This window comes from Podarcis raffonei, chromosome 1 (genome assembly GCF_027172205.1).
Source record: "Podarcis raffonei isolate rPodRaf1 chromosome 1, rPodRaf1.pri, whole genome shotgun sequence".
Taxonomy (NCBI): domain Eukaryota; kingdom Metazoa; phylum Chordata; class Lepidosauria; order Squamata; family Lacertidae; genus Podarcis; species Podarcis raffonei.
This window is the reverse complement of record NC_070602.1, coordinates 13,373,284-13,396,001: the sequence shown is the minus strand read 5'-3', so window position 1 is coordinate 13,396,001 and position 22,718 is coordinate 13,373,284. Positions and strand designations below refer to the sequence as shown.

At 49.7% G+C, this 22,718-nt stretch overlaps 1 long non-coding RNA gene across 3 annotated transcripts; it reads right to left on the bottom strand.

Annotated features, from left to right (window-relative positions):
• Positions 1-544: 544 nt before the first annotated feature.
• Positions 545-19,969, bottom strand: LOC128399807 (uncharacterized). 3 transcript variants are annotated; one of them, XR_008327274.1, is made up of 5 exons: positions 19,546-19,969; positions 16,854-16,927; positions 9,512-9,585; positions 3,202-4,130; positions 545-855 (listed from the first exon to the last, which is right to left on the bottom strand). It is a non-coding gene; the product is annotated as an uncharacterized LOC128399807 (long non-coding RNA). The 3 variants fall into 3 exon arrangements; XR_008327279.1 differs by lacking the exon at positions 545-855 and having other exon boundaries at positions 1,932-3,285; positions 4,057-4,130; XR_008327270.1 differs by lacking the exon at positions 545-855 and having other exon boundaries at positions 1,932-4,130.
• Between the last annotated feature and the right edge of the window lie 2,749 nt (positions 19,970-22,718).

Here is a 22,718-nt window from a genome sequence, read left to right as displayed (position 1 = left end):
ATTGTCAGTGAGGCTCTAGTTGATTTCTCCCATGGCTACTATACTGTATACAGTGGTACCTCGGGTTAAGAACTTAATTCGTTCCAGAGGTTCATTCTTAACCTGAAACCGTTCTTAACCTGAGGTACCACCTTAGCTAATGGGGCCTCCTGCTGCCGCCGCACCACCGCCGCACGATTTCTGTTCTCATCCTGAAGTAAAGTTCTAAACCCGAGGTACTATTTCTGGGTTAGTGGAGTCTGTAACCTGAAGTGTCTGTAGCCTGAAGCATCTGTAACCCAAGGTACCACTGTATCTCCTTTTAGAATCTTTGGTGATCTGCTGTAGGAAGGCATCACCGACGTCTTCAGTTTGGCTTGCAGACATCCACAGGAAAGTCACTGTTTTCTCTCCTCCAGTTTTCATCCATATACAGTACTCTCAATACACCTTCCAGGCTTCAGGTCATGGATTTCTTCACAAGTATACACATCCTTTACATATAGTGCAACTCCTCCTCTCTTCCTGCTTGGTCTATTGATTCTGAACAGGTTTTACCCCTTCCAGGCTTCAGGTCATGGATTTCTTCACATATAGTTCTACTCCTCCTCTCTTCATGCTTGGTCTATTGCTTCTGTACAGGTTTTACCCCTCAATTTCTACATTCCAGTCATGAGTCTCATTCCACCAGGTTTCAGTAATGTCTGTTAGATCATATTTGCTATCCACTATTTAGAGTAGGATTTGCTTCACTTGTTTCCTGTTCTCTGTACATTAGTAGAGAGACAACTGAAACCACAAGTCTTTCTCGACAGGTGTTTCCTTCTTGTAGTTTCTTGTCCTTTTAACAGGTTTCTGTAGTACCACATCTGATTCCTGTGGATTTATAAATTTTGTATTCAACATAAATCATACACAAACAAATTCTGAGATCCCCATTCTCCCCCCATTCCCCCATCCACCCCCACCGCAACTTCCCTCAACATCCCCTTTCTGGTTTTTGATAAATACAATACTGCTGCTTACCATCTTTATCCTAACTTTATAGTCTTTAATATAATCACCTTCTTTTTAACCTTTTATGTCATTGCATTAAAAGTCCTTGTCCTTATTAAATATTTTAAAACCTTATTCTTTAACTTCTTCTTTTTTTTTTAGTTGTGATTGCTCAAATCCTGCTAGTGAGTCTGTTTCTTTACAATATTTCTTCACATATAAAGGTAAGGGGACCCCTGACCATTAGGTCCAGTCATGGCCAACTCTGGGGTTGCGGCACTCATCTCACTTTATTGGCCGAGGGAGCCGGCATACAGCTTCCGGGTCATGTGGCCAGCATGACTAAGCCGCTTCTGGCGAACCAGAGCAGCACACGGAAATGCCATTTACCTTCCTATCTACTTGCACTTTGACGTGCTTTCGAACTGCTAGGTTGGCAGGAGCAGGGACCAAGCAACGGGAGCTCACCCCGTCGCGGGGATTCGAACCGCCGACCTTCTGATTGGCAAGTCCTAGACTCTGTGGTTTAACCCACAGCGCCACCCGCGTCCTTCTTCACATATAGTATACCATAAAAGATTCCCAGTCTTTTTTGAAGTCGTCATTGTCTCTGTCTCTTCTGTAAGCTCCCATTGGGGCCATGGGGAGAGCACCCAGAATTGTGCAGGTACCACAAAAAAGGCCCACGGACATGTTGCTACCCTCCAGTCCTCTTGTGGAAGAGGCTCATGCCTCAGTTGATGATTGCTGGGTCCAGCTCTGTTCCTATGGGGAGCAGGGCAGTAGCTAGGGGGTGGTGAGGTGATGTCCACAGGGGCACAGGTGAGGGGGTGTGTGCAAAATCAGCTGCTGATACCCTCCGACGGGTGCCCTGTCCAGCCAGCGCTCCAGGCAGGGCAGGGAAGAGGGTGCGCTGCGTGGCAGCTGCTCCCAGCTGTACTCCTGCCCCATGGCCCTCCTAGCAGCCAGGCAGCGCAGCTGGACTGGCACTGGGCAGCCTAGCAGGGGAGCCTGTGCATGCCCCAGGCCCCATCCCGTTTTGCCATGAGGCAGTGGCTCTGCCTCACCCAAACCTTGCTTGAGGGAAGGGCCAGGAAATTCCAGCAGCCTTGGCCCCTGACGCTGCCCAGCCCACCTCACTGCCCACGTCCCTGCCTCTCCATCGTACTAATCTCTCAGATGGCGGAAATTCTTCCTCAGGGCAGAAGCGCCTCCTTAGACAGCAGAGGAAACTCCTCACAGGCTTTCCCACATTGGGAAATGGGCATCTGAATTTGTTAGGTCAGCTACCCTGGCTACACACCACAGAGAGGCAGTGGTATTCCCTCGCTTTGAGAACAGCCAGAACACGCTCATTCCCCTTTCTGTTCCTTGCCCTGAAAACCTGGGATGTCCTGGGATTCGGACTCAGATGCTGAACCTGAGGGATCCCAGCCTGCACAGAATTCCCCACCTCCAGAACCAGCTGAGCCGGGGCTGGGGCATGAGCCTGAAGGGTCCTCACCTGTGCTGGATCCTCAGGTGCAGGCACCAGCTGAGCCTGCTCTGGCTCCTGAGGTGATGGAGGACCCATCGCCTGCAGGTGCTCCACTCTCAGCCCCGTCAGGGGAAGCTGAGGTTGCCTCTGGGTCCGGTAACCCTCCAGCCTCTCCTGAGCTGCAGAGGCTCAGGGCAGAGAGGCAGAGGGAACTAAGTTCCCTCAGGAGGAGTGCTCACCTCCAGGCCAGGAGAGGTGAGTCACCTGAGGATCGGGGCTGCCCTATGCCTTGGGGAAGATAAAAGCCGGCCAGCCCCAGTCCCAAGTTGCGGGAGCAACATTGTTGGTTGCTAGTTCCTGCCTGAACCCTGTCCTGCTTTCCTGCCCGAGGTCCTGAGCCGCCCTGGCTCCCTGCTTGCATGCCTGTCCCTGACTTCACCCGACTCCCTGCCCTGCACCCAGCTTCAGCTTCAGCTTCTACGGACTGCCTCCTTGTTGCACCTTTGACCACGGACCAGACTTGGACTTTGCCTCTTGGGTAACCCACGGGACCAGCACAAAACCAATGAAAGGAGTTGGCATACTAAACACTTTGACCTAAGATGTTTGGCTGTCTGGTGGGATGACAGCAAAGTGCACCCCTTCTCAGCACCAGATTTAGGGTGGTGTGAGGCAGATCCCCTGCACTGACAAGTTCTACCAATTGAGCCCTCACCAGTGTTTGTTGCAGTCACTTACCTTCCACTTACCTTCTCATGAAAATAGAGACATGCAGTGGTATTCTTCTAGAAAAAAAGAGGTGCTGGGATGCAGCATGAAACCTCCCTCGTTCTCTGAAAGGGTCCGGAAATGAGTTCCGGTGAGTTCCGGCCAAAAAAAAGCCCCAGGGGAAGCCTCACTCCATTCCCTCCAACATCTCTCCAATGATAATAGGGACGTACCAACAAACCCTCCAGAATTTCTCTGAAGAAGCAGGACATTCCGGTATCAAATGAGAAACCAGAACAGCTTTTGTAAATCCGGAACCATCCCAGGAGAATAGTTTATGCATTTAAGTCACCTCCCAATTGGTTTCCGCACCCTAGACTCTGAAGTATGTAAATGTGGCATATTTGTGTGAGATGCCTCAGCATGGGAGGCAGTTAGTGCTGGCAGGAGCCAAAGGATGTTTCTGCTGTAGTTGATGACCCCAGGAGCAAGCAGGCCATCCACAGAGGAGGGAATCCCTTTCTGTGGGCTGTCCTTTAAGAACCCTCCTTGTGCTTCAGTCCAAGTCCCTTCATCCTCCCCCCACCCACACAAACCAAAGGCAGCAAGTGTCTTTGAAAAAGACCTCTTCCTGGGGAGCGCTGTACTGGGACTTCTGTCATGCTGCCTGTGAGCTCCTGGGAGAACAGGCCACAGGTCTAACTGAGCCACCTAGTGCTTGACCCAACTGCCAAGGGCTCTTGTGGTGCTCTGCTCCAATTGTCCCTCTGGGGGGCTTGGGAGGGAATCTCGCCTCCTGCTTCCAACCCACCCATGTGGAAGCAGCAGTCTGCTCCAGCTACAGAACAGGGACCTGGTCTGTGTGGACTCTGGCTGAGCAAAGGAAGTGGACTTACTGCGGTTCTTCTTGAACATGCACTGGTGGAAGAGAACAGTCAGGACGCCCAGGAACGGCAGGTGAGAGGCAGTTCTGCACAAAGAGGGCAGAAAGGAGGGGAATATCAGGAAAAGGGCAATCTCAACAGGGTCTGGAAAATGAGCTAACGCGCGTGTGTGTTTTAAGTATTGGGTTCTGCCTTCTCAGGTCTACCTGGGAGGGCAGTTCAATTCTTGGTACCACAATTTAAGGATACTGATAAACTGAATTTACCTGGTTTTACCATCTGTAGAACCCACCAAAACAGCCCCACATTGTACAACCGGGTAGCCGAGGTGGATTTTGGGCAGGGTGCCCAGTTCCTCCACACCGGGTGCTGAGCCTAGGGGATGCTGCAGGGCGTCCTAGTGAATTGAGCACTATGGAGGGCGAGAGATGGGGGACACTATTGGCCTTGCACATGGTGCCGCTGTAACAGGAAAGACCAAGGTCCACCTCTGAGGGGAGGCACAAGTCCTCCCTGCTGGCTTTCAGGTGAACCAAAGACAGTTAACTGAAGGAGTCTGTGCTGCCAACTGATCTCAGAATCAGTTCAAAGCAGGCATCTGGTTGCCAGGGAAACAGAATTCCACAGGATTCCGCATCCCCCTGTGGAGCCAGAGCCTGGCCAAGGACTGGCCTATGGACTCTGGGCTCCCGGACTGCTCTGTCTCCCAGGCCCTTGTCACCCCTTGAAGGGAGATTGAGCCACAGTCTCGGAAACCAACAATTGGGGCGGGGGAGTATGAAAGGGAGGGATATGGGAACAAGCAGCACGGAGATCGTGGTTTAAATGCCCTTTTACAATAAATAGAACCCCCTGCCGATCCTCAGGGATGCTCAGTAATGGTGAGGAATGAGGAACTGAGCTTTTTAGGGGCGTGGGGGACAGGCCATTGTCTTAACAGATCTCTGCTATAAACTTCTTCATCCTCCTGCTCTCCAGATGTTAAGCCAAGCAAAATGAACAAAGGTATGGGAAGGTTGCAGCGTTTTAGTTGCAAGAAAAAGCGAGGAAGAGGCAACATGACAGACCTTTGCAAAATGATGCACAGCAAGGAGAAAGTGCATAGAGAAAAGTCTTTCTCTCATTTTCATGACACCAAAAGCTGAATTTTGGAAGATACACAAGGTCATTGCTCAGACCGCTTTCAACTGTCATGGCTTTCCCCAAAGAATACTGGGAATGGTGGTTTGTTAAGAATGCAGGGAGTTGTTAGGAAAGGTGACGAAAGCAGTTTCTTTGCCAACACTGGGCCTAAACCCTGATTGAAATGGAACTAGAAAATCAATGGCGACGCAATGGAGGCAGCAAAGCATGCCTTCAATGCAGCCTTCACTACCACCAGGTAAGCTCAATGATGAGGCCTCACCAGTGTTTGGTTGCATTCACTTACCCTCCAACATTTCTCTGATGAAAACAGAGACATCTAGTGCTATTCTTCTAGGAAAAAAGATGCCGGAACTCACCATGAACACCTCCCTCGTTCTCTGAGAGGGTCCAGAACTGAGTTCCGGTGAGGTCCAGCCAGAAAAATGTCCCAGGGGAAGCCTCCCTCCACTCCCTCCAACATTTCTCCAATGATAATAGGGCCCTATCAACATTCCCTCCAAAATTTCTCTGAAGAAGCAGGACATTCTGGTATCAAATGAGAAACCGGGATGGCTTCTGTAAATCTGGAACCATCCCAGAGAAATAGTGTATGCATTGAGCTGGATATTTCTCCCAGACGCATTCAAGTCATTTCTCAATTGGTTTCCACACCCTAGACTCTGAAGAATGTAAATGTGGCATGGGAGGCAGCTAGTGCTGGCAGGAGCCAAAGGATGTTTCTGCTGCAGCTGATGACCCTAGGAGCAAGCAGGCCATCCACAGAGGAGGGAATCCCTTTCCCTGTACCTGGGAAGAGCTGTATTGAGACTCCTGTCATGCTGCTTGTGAGCTCCTGGGAGAACAGGCCACAGGTCTAGCTGAGCCACCTAGGGCTTGACCCAACTGCCAAGGGTTATTTTTGGTGCTCTGCTCCAATTGTCCCTCTGGGGGGTTTGGGAGGGAATCTCGCCTCCTGCTCCCAACCCACCCATGTGGAAGCAGCAGCCTGTTCCAGCTACAGAACAGAGATCTAGTCTGGTTGAGCAAAGAAAGTGGAAGTGCTCAACCGAAACAGCCCCACATTCTGCAACTGTGGAGCTGAGACAGATTTTGGGCAGGGTGCCCAGTTCCTCCACACCGGGTGCTGTGCATAGGGGATGCCATAGGGCATCGTAGTGAATAGAGCACAATGGAGGGCGAGAGATGGGGGGACACTGTTGAATGTTGGCCTTGCACAGGGTGCCGCTAAAATGGAAAAGGCCAAGGTCCGCCTCTGAGGCGAGGCAGAAGCGCTCCCTGCTGGCCTTTAACTGAACCAAAGAGAGTTCCCTGAAGGAGGCTGTGCTGCCAACTGATCTCAGAATCAGTTTAATGCAGGCATCTGGTTTCCGGGGAAACAGAGAATTCCACGGGTTTTCGCATCCCTTTGTGAAGCCAGAGCCTGGCCAAGAACTGGCCTATGGACTCTGGGCTCCAGGACTGCTCTGTTTCCCAGGCGCTTGTCCCCCCTTGAAGGGAGCAGCAAGGAGATTGTGGTTTAAATGCCCTTTTACAATAAATAATACCTCCTGCCCATCCTCTCCAAGGATGCTCAGTAATGGTGAGGAACTGAGCTTTTTAGGGGAGTGGGGGACAAGCCCGTGTCTTAACAGATCCCTGCTGTAAACGTCTTCATCCTGCTGCTTTGAAAAGGGACCAGAAAAGTTCATGGAGGAGGCTATGGAGGGCTACTACCCAGAATGACTATGTTGTTCCTCCATAGTTGGAGGCAAGAATGCTTTTGAAGACCAGGGGAGGGGGAGAGCTGATGAAAAGAGAACACCTCCCTCGTTCTCTAATAGGGTCTGGAACTGAGATCCGGTGAGGTCTGGCCAAAAGAAATCCCAGACGCGGCCCTGGATTGCCCCTTTCCTTCCTCGCCCCAGCTGCGGTCTCCCACCCACCCTCCCTCTAGGGTTTCCCTCGGATTTTGCTACCGACTTTGGTTGGTCACCACAAGGGGCCTGGTAGGAATTTTTCCACTTGGCTAATTGGCATTGATTTAAAAGCCATTTGGTTTTTTCGCCTACCTCGTAGCAAATCATCACAACGCCTTTGGTTTGGCGGTTAGCCATTGGCAGGGGCATTGTTATGCAGATGAGTCAGGGGGGGAGGAGCGCCATCACCTCCCCCAAATATTCAAGGGTAGTCCGATAAAGGATTCCGGGGGGCGTTGCCTCGTCCGAAACCTATGGAGGCTAGGGCCTAAAGTGTGCCCCCGAGCGGTGACCCCTCGGGGAGTGCCTAGGGATGTGCATCTCGGGGTCTCCCCCTGCTGAAGTTAACCCTTTCCGGTTCTCATACCGGATAGTCTGATAGGGCCAATGCCTAAAGCCAATACCGCTCTTACCAGTAACCAATAAAGTTGTGGCCATTTTTAGCCCATTAACCTAAAATCTTGGTGTCCTGCGTCTTTATTTATTCCATCTGGTGGGGGGCGGGAATTGTCACGCAAAAGTCTTTCTCCCATTTTCATGGCACCAAAAGCTGAATTTTGGAAGATACACGAGAGAGAAAAGAACGTTCTTCTTTGGGCAGTGCAATGGTAAACAGTGAAACTCTCTCCCTCAGGAGGCAGTGATGGCCAACAACTTGGATGGCTTTGAAAAGGGATCAGAAAAGTTCATGGAGGAGGCTATGGAGGGCTACTGCCCACAATGACTATGTTGTTCCTCCATAGTTGGAGGCCACAATTCTTTTGAATACCATAGGAGGGGGGGAGAGCTATTGTGCTGGGATCCTGCCTGTGGCTTCCCATTAGGGCATGTGCTTGGCCACTGTAAAAACAGGAAGGTGGATTAGATGGGCCACTGGCCTGCTTCAGGGGGCTGCCATCATTACCCCAGACCTTTGGGCATACTGGCTGCTGGGGTGTGTTGTCTGACAACATCTGGAGGGCACCAGGTTGAAGAAGACCAGATTCCTTTAATCCCAACAACCTGGATCCAAACACACATTGAAAATGGCCCGTATCAAGGTCATTGCTCAGACCGCTTTCAACTGTCATGGCTTCCCCAAGGAATACTGGGAATGGTGGTTTGTTAAGAATGCAGGGAGTTGTTAGGAAAGGTGACGAAAGCAGTTTCTGTGCCAACACTGGGCCTAAACCCTGATTGAAATGGAACTAGAAAATCAATGGGGACTCAATAGAGGCAGCAAAGCATGCCTTCAATGCAGCCTTCACTACCACCAGGTAAGCTCAATGATGAGGCCTCACCAGTGTTTGGTTACATTCACTTACCCTCTAACATTTCTCTGATGAAAACAGAGACATCCAGTGCTATTCTTCTAGGAAAAAAGATGCCGGAACTCACCATGAACACCTCCCTCGATCTCTGAGAAATTCTGGAACAGAGTTCCAGTGAGGTCCGGCGAGAAGAAAGTGCCAGGGGAAGCCTCACTCCACTCCCTCCAACATTTCTCCAATGATAATAGGGCCCTATCAACATTCCCTCCAAAATTTCTCTGAAGAAGCAGGACATTCTGGTATCAAATGAGAAACCGGGATGGCTTCTGTAAATCTGGAACCATCCCAGAGAAATAGTGTATGCATTGAGCTGGATATTTCTCCCAGATACATTCAAGTCATTTCCCAATTGGTTTCCGCACCCTAGACTCTGAAGTATGTAAATGTGGCATATTTGTGTGAGATGCCTCAGCATGGGAGGCAGTTAGTGCTGGCAGGAGCCAAAGGATGTTTCTGCTGCAGCTGATGATCCCAGGAGCAAGCAGGCCATCCACAGAGGAGGGAATCCCTTTCTGTGGGCTGTTCTTTAAAAACCCTCCTTGTGCTTCAGTCCAAGCCCCTCCATTCTCCCTCACGCAAACACACCAAAGGCAGCAGATGTCTCTGGACCAGACCTGTACCTGGGAAGAGCTGTACTGGGACTCCTGTCGTGCTGTTTGTGAGCCCCTGGGAGAACAGGCCACAGGTCTAGCTGAGCCACCTAGGGCTTGACCCAACTGCCAAGGGTTATTTTTGGTGCTCTGCTCCAATTGTTCCTCTGGGGGGCTTGGGAGGGAAACCCGCCTCCTGCTCCCAACCCACCCATGTGGAAGCAGCAGCCTGTTCCAGCTACAGAACAGAGATCTAGTCTGGGTGGACTCTGGTTGAGCAAAGGAAGTGGAAGTGCTCAACCGAAACAGCCCCACATTCTGCAACTGTGGAGCTGAGACAGATTTTGGGCAGTGTACCCAGTTCCTGGACACCGGGTGCTGAGCCTAGGGGATGCCACAGGGCATCATAGTCAATGGGTGGACTCTAGTCTGGGTGGACTCTGTTGAGGAAAGGAAGTGGACTTACTGCGGTTCTTCTTGAACATGCACTGGTGGAAGAAAGCAGTCAGGACGCCCAGGAACCGCAGGTGAGAGGCAGTTCTGCACAAAGAGGGCAGAAAGGAAGGGAATGTCAGGAAAAGGGCAAAAATGCAAATCTCAGCGGGTATGGAAAATGAGCTAATGTTTGTTGGTTGTGTGTGTGTGTGTGTCTTTTAAGTATTCGGTTCTACCTTCCCAGGTCTACCTGGGATGGCAGCTCAATTCTTGGTACCACAATCTAAAAAGAATAGTGATAAACTGAATTTACCTGCCTTTACCTTCTGCAGAACCCACCGAAACAGCTCCACATTGTGCAACTGGGGAGCTGAGGCAGATTTTGGGCAGTGTGCCCAATTCCTCCAAACTGGGCGCTGAGCCTAGGGGATGCCACAGGGCATCATAGTGAATTGAGCATAATGGAGGACAAGAGATGGGGGACACTATTGAATGTTGGCCTTGCACAGGGTGCCGCTGTAACAGGAAAGACCAAGGTCCACCTCTGAGGGGAGGCAGAAGTCATCCCTGCTGGCTTTCAGGTGAACCAAAGAGAGTTCCCTGAAGGAGGCTGTGCTGCCAACTGATCTCAGAATCAGTTCAAAGCAGGCATCTGGTTGCCAGGGAAACAGAATTCCACAGGATTCCGCATCCCCCTGTGGAGCCAGAGCCTGGCCAAGGACTGGCCTATGGACTCTGGGCTCCCGGACTGCTCTGTCTCCCAGGCCCTTGTCACCCCTTGAAGGGAGATTGAGCCACAGGCTCGGAAACCAACAATTGGGGCGGGGGAGTATGAAAGGGAGGGATATGGGAACAAGCAGCAAGGAGATCGTGGTTTAAATGCCCTTTTACAATAAATAGAACCCCCTGCCGATCCTCAGGGATGCTCAGTAATGGTGAGGAATGAGGAACTGAGCTTTTTAGGGGAGTGGGGGACAAGCCCTTGTCTTAACAGATCTCTGCTATAAACTTCTTCATCCTGCTGCTCTCCAGATGTTAAGCCAAGCAGAATGAACAAAGGGATGGGAAGGTTGCAGCGTTTTAGTTGCAAGAAAAAGCGAGGAAGAGGCAACATGACAGACCTTTGCAAAATGATGCACAGCATGGAGAAAGTGCACAGAGAAAAGTCTTTCTCCCATTTTCATGACACCAAAAGCTGAATTTTGGAAGATACACAAGGTCATTGCTCAGACTGCTCTGAGCCCGGCCTTGGCTGGGGAGGGCGGGGTATAAATAAATAAATAAATAAATAAATATAATTATTATTATTATTATTATTATTATTATTATTATTATTATTATTATTATTATAATAGACCGCTTTCAACTGTCATGGCTTCCCCCAAAGATTACTGGGAATGGTGGTTTGTTAAGAATGCAGGGAGTTGTTAGGAAAGGTGACGAAAGCAGTTTCTTTGCCAACACTGGGCCTAAACCCTGATTGAAATGGAACTAGAAAATCAATGGGGACTCAATAGAGGCAGCAAAGCATGCCTTCAATGCAGCCTTCACTACCACCAGGTAAGCTCAATGATGAGGCCTCACCAGTGTTTGGTTGCATTCACTTACCCTCCAACATTTCTCTGATGAAAACAGAGACATCTAGTGCTATTCTTCTAGGAAAAAAGATGCCGGAACTCACCATGAACACCTCCCTCGTTCTCTGAGAGGATCCAGAACTGAGTTCCGGTGAGGTCCAGCCAGAAAAATGTCCCAGGGGAAGCCTCCCTCCACTCCCTCCAACATTTCTCCGATGATAATAGGGCCCTATCAACATTCCCTCCAAAATTTCTCTGAAGAAGCAGGACATTCTGCTATCAAATGAGAAACTGGGATGGCTTCTGTAAATCCAGAACCATCCCAGGAAAATAGTGTATGCATTGAGGTGGATATTTCTCCCAGACGCATTCAAGTCATTTCCCAATTGGTTTCCACACCCTAGACTCTGAAGCATGTAAATGTGGCATGGGAGGCAGTTAGTGCTGTCAGGAGCCAAAGGATATTTCTGCTGTAGTTGATGACCCCAGGAGCAAGCAGGCCATCCACAGAGGAGGGAATCCCTTTCTGCGGGCTGTCCTTTAAGAACCCTCCTTGTGCTTCAGTCCAAGCCCCTCCATTCTCCCTCACGCAAACACACCAAAGGCAGCAGATGTTTCTGGACCAGACCTGTACCTGGGAAGAGATGTATTGAGACTCCTGTCATGCTGTTTGTGAGCTCCTGGGAGAACAGGCCACAGGTCTAGCTGAGCCACCTAGGGCTTGACCCAACTGCCAAGGGTTATTTTTGGTGCTCTGCTCCAATTGTCCCTCTGGGGGGCTTGGGAGGGAATCTCGCCTCCTGCTCCCAACCCACCCATGTGGAAGCAGCAGTCTGCTCCAGCTACAGAACAGGGATCTAGTCTGGGTGGACTCTGGTTGAGCAAAGAAAGTGGAAGTGCTCAACCGAAACAGCCCCACATTCTGCAACTGGGGAGCTGAGGCAAACTTTGGGCAGGGTGCCCAGTTCCTCCACACTGGGTGCTGAGCATAGGGGATGCCACAGGGCATCATAGTGAATTGAGCATAATGGAGGGCGTGAGATGGGGGGACGCTGTTGAATGTTGGCCTTGTACAGGGTGCCGCTAAAATGGGAAAGGCCAAGGTCCGCCTCTGAGGCGAGGCAGAAGCGCTCCCTGCTGGCCCTTAACTGAACCGAAGAGAGTTCCCTGAAGGAGGCTGTGCTGCCAACTGATCTCAGAATCAGTTCAAAGGAGGCATCTGGTTTCGGGAGAAACAGAGAACTCCACGGGATTCCGCATCCCTCTGTGAAGCCAGAGCCTGGCCAAGAACTGGCCTATGGACTCTGGGCTCCAGGACTGCTCTGTTTCCCAGGCCCTTGTCACCCCTTGAAGGGAGACTGAGCAGCAAGGAGATCGTGGTTTAAATGCCCTTTTACAATAAATAAAACCTCCTGCCCATCCTCTCCAAGGATGCTCAGTAATGGTGAGGAACTGAGCTTTTTAGGGGAGTGGGGGACAAGCCCGTGTCTTAACAGATCCCTACTGTAAACGTCTTCATCCTGCTGCTTTGAAAAGGGACCAGAAAAGTTCATGGAGGAGGCTATGGAGGCTACTACCCAGAATGACTATGTTGTTCCTCCATAGTTGGAGGCCACAATGCTTTTGAAGACCATGGGAGGGGGAGAGCTGATGAAAAAAGAACACTTCCCTCATTCTCTAATAGGGTCTGGAACTGAGATCCGGTGAGGTCTGGCCAAAAGAAATCCCAGACGCGGCCCTGGATTGCCCCTTTCCTTCCTCGCCCCAGCTGCGGTCTCCCACCCACCCTCCCTCTAGGGTTTCCCTCGGATTTTGCTACCGACTTTGGTTGGTCACCACAAGGGGCCTGGTAGGAATTTTTCCACTTGGCTAATTGGCATTGATTTAAAAGCCATTTGGTTTTTTCGCCTACCTCGTAGCAAATCGTCACAACGCCTTTGGTTTGGCGGTTAGCCATTGGCAGGGGCATTGTTATGCAGATGAGTCAGGGGGGGAGGAGCGCCATCACCTCCCCCAAATATTCAAGGGTAGTCCGATAAAGGATTCCGGGGGGCGTTGCCTCGTCCGAAACCTATGGAGGCTAGGGCCTAAAGTGTGCCCCCGAGCGGTGACCCCTCGGGGAGTGCCTAGGGATGTGCATCTCGGGGTCTCCCCCTGCTGAAGTTAACCCTTTCCGGTTCTCATACCGGATAGTCTGATAGGGCCAATGCCTAAAGCCAATACCGCTCTTACCAGTAACCAATAAAGTTGTGGCCATTTTTAGCCCATTAACCTAAAATCTTGGTGTCCTGCGTCTTTATTTATTCCATCTGGTGGGGGGCGGGAATTGCCACGCAAAAGTCTTTCTCCCATTTTCATGGCACCAAAAGCTGAATTTTGGAAGATACACGAGAGAGAAAAGAACGTTCTTCTTTGGGCAGTGCAATGGTAAACAGTGAAACTCTCTCCCTCAGGAGGCAGTGATGGCCAACAACTTGGATGGCTTTGAAAAGGGATCAGAAAAGTTCATGGAGGAGGCTATGGAGGGCTACTGCCCACAATGACTATGTTGTTCCTCCATAGTTGGAGGCCACAATTCTTTTGAATACCATAGGAGGGGGGAGAGCTATTATGCTGGGATCCTGCTTGGGGCTTCCCATTAGGGCATGTGCTTGGCCACTGTAAAAACAGGAAGGTGGATTAGATGGGCCACTGGCCTGCTTCAGTGGGCTGCCATCATTACCCCAGAACTTTGGGCATACTGGCTGCTGGGATTTGTTGTCTGACAACATCTGGAGGGCACCAGGTTGAAGAAGACCAGATTCCTTTAATCCCAACAACCTGGATCCAAACACACATTGAAAATGGCCCGGATCAAGGTCATTGCTCAGACCGCTTTCAACTGTCATGGCTTCCCCAAGGAATACTGGGAATGGTGGTTTGTTAAGAATGCAGGGAGTTGTTAGGAAAGGTGACGAAAGCAGTTTCTGTGCCAACACTGAGCCTAAACCCTGATTGAAATGGAACTAGAAAATCAATGGGGACTCAATAGAGGCAGCAAAGCATGCCTTCAGTGCAGCCTTCACTACCACCAGGTAAGCTCAATGATGAGGCCTCACCAGTGTTTGGTTGCATTCACTTACCCTCCAACATTTCTCTGATGAAAACAGAGACATCCAGTGCTATTCTTCTAGGAAAAAAGATGCCGGAACTCACCATGAACACCTCCCTCGTTCTCTGAGAGGGTCCAGAACTGAGTTCCGGTGAGGTCCAGCCAGAAAAATGTACCTAGAAAAGCCTCCCTCCACTCCCTTCAACATTTCTCCGATGATAATAGGGCCCTATCAACATTCCCTCCAAAATTTCTCTCAAGAAGCAGGACATTCTGGTATCAAATGAGAAACCAGCATGGCTTCTGTAAATCCGGAACCATCCCAGAGAAATAGTGTATGCATTGAGCTGGATATTTCTCCCAGACGCATTCAAGTCATTTCTCAATTGGTTTCCGCACCCTAGACTCTGAAGCATGTAAATGTGGCATATTTGTGTGAGATGCCTCAGCATGGGAGGCAGTTAGTGCTGGCCGGAGCCAAAGGATATTTCTGCTGCAGCTGATGACCCCAGGAGCATGCAGGCCATCCACAGAGGAGGGAATCCCTTTCTGTGGGCTGTCCTTTAAGAACCCTCCTTGTGCTTCAGTCCAAGCCCCTCCATTCTCCCTCACACAAACACACCAAAGGCAGCAGATGTCTCTAGACCAGACCTGTTCCTGGGAAGAGATGTATTTAGACTCCTGTCATGCTGCTTGTGAGCTCTTGGGAGAACAGGCCACAGGTCTAGCTGAGCCACCTAGGGCTTGACCCAACTGCAAAAGGTTATTGTGGTGCTCTGCTCCAATTGTCCCTCTGGGGGGCTTGGGAGGGAATCTCGCCTCCTGCTCCCAACCCACCCATGTGGAAGCAGCAGCCTGTTCCAGCTACAGAACAGGGATCTAGTCTGGGTGGACTCTGGTTGAGCAAAGAAAGTGGAAGTGCTCAACCGAAACAGCCCCACATTCTGCAACTGGGGAGCTGAGGCAAACTTTGGGCAGGGTGCCCAGTTCCTCCACACCGGGTGCTGTGCCTAGGGGATGCCACAGGGCATCATAGTGAATTGAGCATAATGGAGGGCGAGAGATGGGGGGACGCTGTTGAATGTTGGCCTTGCACAGGGTGCCGCTAAAATGGGAAAGGCCAAGGTCCGCCTCTGAGGCGAAGCAGAAGCGCTCCCTGCTGGCCTTTAACTGAACCAAAGAGAGTTCCCTGAAGGAGTCTGTGCTGCCAACTGATCTCAGAATCAGTTCAAAGCAGGCATCTGGTTTCAGGAGAAACAGAGAATTCCACAGGATTCCGCATCCCTTTGTGAAGCCAGAGCCTGGCCAAGGACTGGCCTATGGACTCTGGGCTCCAGGACTGCTCTGTTTCCCAGGCCCTTGTCACCCCTTGAAGGGAGACTGAGCAGCTAGGAGATTGTGGTTTAAATGCCCTTTTACAATAAATAAAACCTCCTGCCCATCCTCTCCAAGGATGCTCAGTAATGGTGAGGAACTGAGCTTTTTAGGGGAGTGGGGGACAAGCCCGTGTCTTAACAGATCGCTGCTGTAAACATCTTCATCCTGCTGCTTTGAAAAGGGACCAGAAAAGTTCATGGAGGAGGCTATGGAGGCTACTACCCAGAATGACTATGTTGTTCCTCCATAGTTGGAGGCCACAATGCTTTTGAAGACCATGGGAGGGGGAGAGCTGATGAAAAAAGAGACATCCAGTGTTATTCTTCTAGGAAAAAAGATGCCGGAAATCACCATGAAGACCTCCCTCGTTCTCTGAGAGGGTCTGGAACTGAGATCCGGTGAGGTCTGGCCAAAAGAAACCCCAGGAGAAGACTCACGCCACTCCCTCCAACATTTCTCCAATGATAATAGGGCCCTATCAACATTCCCTTCAAAATTTATCTGAAGAAGCAGGACATTCTGGTATCAAATGAGAAACCGGGATGGCTTCTGTAAATCTGGAACCATCCCAGAGAAATAGTGTATGCATTGAGCTGAATATTTCTCCCAGATGCATTCAAGTCATCTCCCAATTGGTTTCCACACCCTAGACTCTGAAGTATGTAAATGTGGCATATTTGTGTGAGATTTCTGAGCATGGGAGGCAGTTAGTGCTGGATAGATCCAAAGTATGTTTCTGATGAAGCTGATGACTCCAGGAGTAAGCAGGCTATCCACAGAAGAGGGAATGCCTTTCTGTGGGCTGTTCTTTAAGAACCCTCCTTGTGCTTCAGTCCAAGCCCCTCCATTCTCCCTCACACAAACACACCAAAGGCAGCAGATGTCTCTAGACCAGACCTGTACCTGGGAAGAGCTGTACTGAGACTGCTGTCATGCTGCTTGTGAGCTCCTGGGACAAAAGGCCACAGGTCTAGCTGAGCCACCTAGGGCTTGACCCAACTGCCAAGGGTTATTTTTGGTGCTCTGCTCCAATTGTTCCTCTGGGGGGTTTGCGAGGGAATCTCGCCTCCTGCTCCCAACCCACCCATGTGGAAGCAGCAGCCTGTTCCAGCTACAGAACAGAGATCTAGTCTGGGTGAGCAAAGAAAGTGGAAGTGCTCAACCGAAACAGCCCCACATTCTGCAACTGTGGAGCTGAGACAGATTTTGGGCAGTGTACCCAGTTCCTGGACACCGGGTGCTGAGCCTAGGGGATGCCACAGGGCATCATAGTCAATGGGTGGACTCTAGTCTGGGTGGACTCTGTTGAGCAAAGGAAGTGGACTTACTGCGGTTCTTCTTGAACATGCACTGGTGGAAGACAACAGTCAGGACGCCCAGGAACCGCAGGTGAGAGGCAGTTCTGCACAAAGAGGGCAGAAAGGAGGGGAATGTCAGGAAAAGGGAAAAAGTGCCAATCCCAGCAGGGTCTGGAAAATGAGGTAACGTGTGTTTTGTTTTGGGTTTTTTTTTTAATGTGTGTGTCTTTTAAGTATTGGGCTCTGCCTTCCCAGGTCTACCTGGGAAGGCAGCTCAATTCTTGGTACCACAATTTAAAAAGAATACTGATAAACTGACTTTACCTGACTTTACCTTCTGCAGAACCCACCGAAACAGCTCCACATTGTGTAACTGGGGAGGTGAGGCAGATTTTGGGCAGTGTGCCCAATTCCTCCACACTGGGCGCCGAGCCTAGGGGATGCCACAGGGCATCATAGTGAATTGAGTACAATGGCGGGTGTGAGATGGGGGGACGCTGTTGAATGTTGGCCTTGTACAGGGTGCTGCTGAAATGGGAAAGACCAAGGCCCGCCTCTGAGGCGAAGCAGAAGTGCTCCCTGCTGGCCTTTAACTGAACGAAAGAGAGTTCCCTGAAGGAGGCTGTGCTGAAAATGATCTGGATATTTCTCCCAGATACATTCAAGTCATTTCCCAATTGGTTTCCGCACCCTAGACTCTGAAGTATGTAAATGTGGCATATTTGTGTGAGATACCTCAGCATGGGAGGCAGTTAGTGCTGTCAGGAGCCAAAGGATATTTCTGCTGTATTTGATGACCCCAGGAGCAAGCAGGCCATCCACAGAGGAGGGAATCCCTTTCTGCGGGCTGTCCTTTAAGAACCCTCCTTGTGCTTCAGTCCAAGCCCCTCCATTCTCCCTCACACAAACACACCAAAGGCAGCAGATGTCTCTGGACCAGACCTGTACCTGGGAAGAACTGTATTGAGACTCCTGTCATGCTGCTTGTGAGCTCTTGGGAGAACAGGCCACAGGTCTAGCTGAGCCACCTAGGGCTTGACCCAACTGCAAAGGGCAGAATTTTGGAAGATACACGAGAGAGAAAAGAGTGTTCTTCTTTGGGCAGTGCAATGGTAAACAGTGAAACTCTCTCCCTCAGGAGGCAGTGATGGCCAACAACTTGGATGGCTTTGAAAAGGGATCAGAAAAGTTCATGGTGGAGGCTATGGAGGGCTACTGCCCACAATGACTATGTTGTTCCTCCATAGTTGGAGGCCACAGTTCTTTTGAATACCATAGGAGGGGGGAGAGCTATTATGCTGGGATCCTGCTTGGGGCTTCCCATTAGGGCATGTGCTTGGCCACTGTAAAAACAGGAAGGTGGATTAGATGGGCCACTGGCCTGCTTCAGTGGGCTGCCATCATTACCCCAGAACTTTGGGCATACTGGCTGCTGGGGTGTGTTGTCTGACAACATCTGGAGGGCACCAGGTTGAAGAAGACCAGATTACTTTAACCCCAGCTACCTGGATCCAAACAAACACAAACACACATTGAAAATGGCCTGTATCAAGGATCAAGGTCATTGCTCAGACCGCTTTCAACTGTCATGGCTTCCCCAAAGAATACTGGGAATGGTGGTTTGTTAAGAATGCAGGGAGTTGTTAGGAAAGGTGACGAAAGCAGTTTCTGTGCCAACACTGGGCCTAAACCCTGATTGAAATGGAACTAGAAAATCAATGGGGACGCAATGGAGGCAGCAAAGCATGCCTTCAATGCAGCCTTCACTACCACCAGGTAAGCTCAATGATGAGGCCTCACCAGTGTTTGGTTGCATTCACTTACCCTCCAACATTTCTCTGATGAAAACAGAGACATCCAGTGCTATTCTTCTAGGAAAAAAGATGCCGGAACTCACCATGAACACCTCCCTCGATCTCTGAGAAATTCTGGAACTGAGTTCTGGTGAGGTCCAGCCAGAAAAATGTCCCAGGAGAAGCCTCCCTCCACTCCCTCCAACATTTCTCCAATGATAATAGGGCCCTATCAACATTCCCTCCAAAATTTCTCTCAAGAAGCAGGACATTCTGGTATCAAATGAGAAACCGGGATGGCTTCTGTAAATCTGGAACCATCCCAGAGAAATAGTGTATGCATTGAGCTGGATATTTCTCCCAGATACATTCAAGTCATTTCCCAATTGGTTTCCGCACCCTAGACTCTGAAGTATGTAAATGTGGCATATTTGTGTGAGATGCCTCAGCATGGGAGGCAGTTAGTGCTGGCAGGAGCCAAAGGATGTTTCTGCTGCAGCTGATGACCCCAGGAGCAAGCAGGCTATGCACAGAAGAGGGAATCCCTTTCTGTGGGCTGTTCTTTAAAAACCCTCCTTGTGCTTCAGTCCAAGCCCCTCCATTCTCCCTCACGCAAACACACCAAAGGCAGCAGATGTCTCTGGACCAGACCTGTACCTGGGAAGAGCTGTACTGGGACTCCTGTCATGCTGTTTGTGAGCCCCTATGAGAACAGGCCACAGGTCTAGCTGAGCCACCTAGGGCTTGACCCAACTGCCAAGGGTTATTTTTGGTGCTCTGCTCCAATTGTCCCTCTGGGGGGTTTGCGAGGGAATTCCGCCTCTGGCTCCCAACCCACCCATGTGGAAGCAGCAGCCTGTGCCAGCTACAGAACAGGATCCGTTTCTTGGCACCACAATTTAAGAAGGATATTGATAAACTGACTTTACCTGACTTTACCTTCTGTGGAATCCACCGAAACAGACCCACATTGTGCAACTGGGGAGCTGAGGCAGATTTGGGGCAGTGTGCCCGGTTCCACCACACTGGGCACTGAGCCTAGGGGATGCCACAGGGCATCATAGTGAATTGAGCACAATGGGGGGGGGGACACTATTGAATGTTGGCCTTGCACAGGGTGCCGCTGAAACAGGAAAGACCAAGGTCCACCTCTGAGGGGAGGCAGAAGTCCTCCCTGCTGGCTTTCAGGTGAACCAAAGACAGTTAACTGAAGGAGTCTGTGCTGCCAACTGATCTCAGAATCAGTTCAAAGCAGGCATCTGGTTGCCAGGGAAACAAGAGAATTCCACAGTGTTCCGCATCCCTTTGTGAAGCCAGAGCCTGGCCAAGGACTGGCCAATGGACTCTGGGCTCCCGGACTGCTCTGTCTCACCCCTTGGCATCTTCAGGCCGGTGCTAAGCCCATCTTTGTGACTTCACATTAGGTCACAAAGCCACCCAGATACCTCTTCTGGGAAGCTCAGAAAACAACAGCCGCAACAGAGTTGCCCCTGTTTGTGATTCCCATTAGCAACTGGTGTTCTGGAGGGAGCATGAAAGGTGGGGCAGGGGAACATGCAGCCAGGAGAGCATGATTTAAATGGAGGGAGGCAGAGGCAGAGGGAGTTGCCCAGGCTCCAAAACCAACAGTGGGAGGACCAGGCTGACAGTGGAAGGCTGCAGAGACAGCAGCAAGGAGAGCACAGCTTAAATGTCCCTTTACAATACAGTAAAATACAGTAAAATACAGTAAAATGAAATGAAATAAAATATGCCTTCCTCCTTAGCGGATGCTCAGTAAGGGTGTGGAATGAGTAGCTGAGCTTTTTAGGGGATTGGGAGGCAAGCCCTAGTCTGAACTGGTCACTGCTGTAGCCTTTATCAGCCGGCTGCTCTCCAGTGCATCGTTAACCTGTGGAACTCTCTGCCTCAGGAAGCAGTGATGGCCAACAACAAGGATGGCTTTAAAAGAGGATCAGAAAAGTTCATGGAGGAGGCTATGGAGGGCTATTAGTCACAATGGCAGACCCTCCAAGTTGTCAGCAGTTTCATTCTCTCCCATTGCTGGGTGTGTGTGTGACTTCTAGATCACATGCTCTGTGTTTTGCATTCCATTCTTTGGAAGCATGAGAACAGAAGAAACTGTGTGCCACTTCCACTCTTTGTTCTTTGTACTTTCTGTTTTTGTTGTTCTCTCTCGGGAGGAGAAGAGACACGCCATGATTGCTCTGTTTTTTTATTTTATTCCTGTAAATAAATCACTAAACTCAGGTGCCATGTGTCCTCAGTCTTAGCTTCTGCTAAACTCTGCTGTTTACTACGTGCATGCATTTTTGGGTGCATGTCGTGCTTAGACGTCCAGAGGAGTTTATGCATTTCGTACGTTATTTTCACTAATACATGTCCCTTTTTATGCTTTACACACTTTACCCTAATATATACATTTTGTACCCATTGCTTGACTGGAGAACTGCACTGCAAAATTCAGAGGAGGATAAATGTTGAAGGATGGCTGTGTTTGGATTCGTATATTATTTCAGAAACTGCGAGTTAGGTAGGTTCACTGCTAAATGCGAACCAAAGTGAATTTCTCCCCTAGGTCTCTTTGGCCTTGAGACAGCTAACTGCAAGGAGCTTTTCCATGTGCAGTCATCAAGCAGGAGAAATTAAGTGTTCCAAGGTTGTCTGAAGAATGGATTCTCTACTATTTCTCCTGGGATATACTATATTGTTTTTGCAACATAATGCACCTGATAACCTAAAATAGCTGAGTAGGCGTTTTCTCTTAGAACTTTGGGAAAATGGAGGTGGAGAGTTTTTTCATGGTCGTTTAACTTTTTTTAAAAAATAGAAACCCAAACCTCCAACAGCCAACAGATTACCTACACTGAGCATTGCTCAACTTCCCCAAATGATGCTGGTAATATTTTTTTCAATTTCTTTGACCACCTCTCCCCACCCCCCCCCTCAAGATACTACAGATATTTTCTCTAAGCAATGCCTTGTATATTAAGCCCTGGATTTCAGGCTGAATTTTGCTGGCAACCTAAACATGTTCAAAGAAATGTTGGCGACCTTATTAGAATCCTTGCAGTACAGTACAGCCATGCTGATTGCCCCAGACCCACCACAAAAAAAAACCCTGTAGACATGCCTCCTATGTGTGCTGCCTGGAGTTATGACCCTAAACATCTGTTTTTAGAAGAAATGGTAAACCTCTTAAAAGCTGCAGTAGGTAGGTTGATCATTGGAAGGGACAAGCTGATGCTGTCATGGCAGGAGAAATGAAGTGTTTCATGGGTGGGTCTATGGAGGGAAGGAGTTCATGGGAACACCATCTGGAAATCAATGCACCCCTTGGGTTTCAGAGAGAACATGGGTAGATGAGTCTTAAACAACAACAACTGGACACAAATTTTCATGGCCCTCAAAATGGTGGCTCGTTTAATGTATTTAGTGTTAAATCTGGAAGTGTATACAGTGGTACCTCAGGTTACACGCGCTTCAGGTTACATACGCTTCAGGTTACAGAATCCACTAACCCAGAAATAGTGCTTCAGGTTAAGAACTTTGCTTCAGGATGAGAACAGAAATTGTGTTCTGGCAGCGCAGCGGCAGCAGGAGGCCCCATTAGCTAAAGTGGTGCTTCAGGTTAAGAAAAGTTTCAGGTTAAGAACGGACCTCCGGAACAAATTAAGTACTTAACCCGAGGTACCACTGTACTCAATTCTGACCAAACTTAGCCTCCTGGAGTACTGTATATTTTGCTCTAGGGGGCTTAGTTTGGTCAGAGTCGAGTACAGTGGTACCTCGGTTTTTGAACATTTCGGAAGCCAAACGTTTTGGTTTTGGAACGCCGAAAACCCAAAAGTAAATTCTTCTGTTTTCGAGCGCGCCTAGGAAGTCAATTGGCTTCCGCTGCGTGTACATGTTATTTTTTTTCCAGTTTTCTGCAGACCGCCCTTTGTGCCTCAGTTTTCAAATGTTTCAGAAGTTGAACGGTCTTCCAGAGGGATTATGTTCGAAAACCGAGGTACGACTATTACTTCCAGAGTTAACACTACATACATTACTTCTGGTGAATGAGCCACCATAGAGGGCCATGAAAATTTGTGTCCTGGGC